At 48.2% G+C, this 1,412-nt stretch overlaps 1 pseudogene; it reads right to left on the reverse strand.

Moving 5' to 3' along the window:
- Positions 1-290: 290 nt before the first annotated feature.
- LOC101996399 lies at positions 291-1,412 on the reverse strand (annotated as a pseudogene).

Genomic DNA, 1,412 nt, shown 5'->3' on the forward strand with positions numbered 1-1,412 from the left:
GGCTGGAAACCACGAGCCTCTTCAGTAGCGTACACAGAATCACCAGGCTCTGCCAATCCCAGGCACAACCCCAGCCCACCCTACATGGTCTTCAGGCACCACGGCTGCAGGTGCTACAACTAAAACTCCTATTCTGAACTGCAGCCTAGTCTCCATTGTACAAGTTAAGCAAAGTAAGAAGGGAAGGGGGAGAGGAATCATGCACTTGTAAATGGCTAGAAGTCACAGCACTGTCAACAAAATTCTGCTTTGGCAGGGACTGAGGAGCCTGGCAGTGACCTGGGGTCCTGACATCTGTCCACAAGATGGCCCCTCAGGGTCGCTGCTTCTTACTGCTGCTTGCACTCTCCTGGCTGGCTGGGTTCTTTCTTGGGGTTAATATTGGCATCATCTTCTTCTCCCTCCTCATCTCCTTCCAATTCCTCCTCTTCTCCCTCCTTGCCTTCTTCAAAACTGTCATCACCTTCTATGGCTTCCCCAGTGAAGTAGAGAGCAGCCACAGACACAATTCACTCATGATAAAAGCTCCCAATTTCAAAGTCGGAGGCTAAGGTGAACTCAGAATCCAGAGATTCTCCAGCTCCAGAGGCTTTCAGGGGGCTAAAGAAGTTGAAGAGACTCATTGAGCACTTGCTTGGTGGTGGTTCACACGGTGACCCGGCCCTTGTGCTTCTTGTTTTGACTGTGACATTTTTTCCCCTTCTTTCACTCAATTGTACACCCCTCACAGGCCAGAGTCTCAGGACCTTCAAAAGAAAACGGTTCAGCCTTGTCTGGTTCTGATTTCATCTTGTGTGTTTTCATCAAGACGAGATTAGTGAAGTAGTCGTTGGGTTCAAAGTGAAACTCTAGCTCAAAAGACATAGGCTGGCTGTCCAGGGTCTGAAAACTTGACTTTAATATCTTGCAGGTGTTTAAAGATTGGTTCATCATATTCCTGCACCAGCTCACTAAGCATATCTACGTTTCTGAAGATGGTGAACCGGAACTCAGGGATGCCTTTGGGGGTCAGCTCTTCTGCTGTTTCCACTTCTTTGTCAGCCATAACTACTTTATTCTTCATATCTCCAGCCAGCTTGTCTTCTTCCTCATGCTCACTGTGCCACGCTGACTCTGCATCCGTGGGCTCCACATCACCAATGTTGAATCCTCTTCTCTTGTAAAAGAGAGGTTGGTACTTCCTCTCCAGGTCATGAACTTCCTGGTAGAACTTGGCTTCTATGTGCACACCTCACCTGGAGCTGCTTCAGAGCATTAACCCTCCTTTTGACCGCTTTGGGTTAAGTTTCTATGTAGCTAGGAGTGTGAGAGATGTTGTCGAGATGTTCCTGAAGAACTGCCAGCACTTGTGGGTTCTGCATCACCTGGTCTGTGAGCTTTTGTGTACTACTGGCATTTCTAGCAGCTTCCAT

This window comes from Microtus ochrogaster, chromosome 7 (assembly GCF_000317375.1).
Source record: "Microtus ochrogaster isolate Prairie Vole_2 chromosome 7, MicOch1.0, whole genome shotgun sequence".
Classification (NCBI taxonomy): Eukaryota; Metazoa; Chordata; class Mammalia; order Rodentia; family Cricetidae; genus Microtus; species Microtus ochrogaster.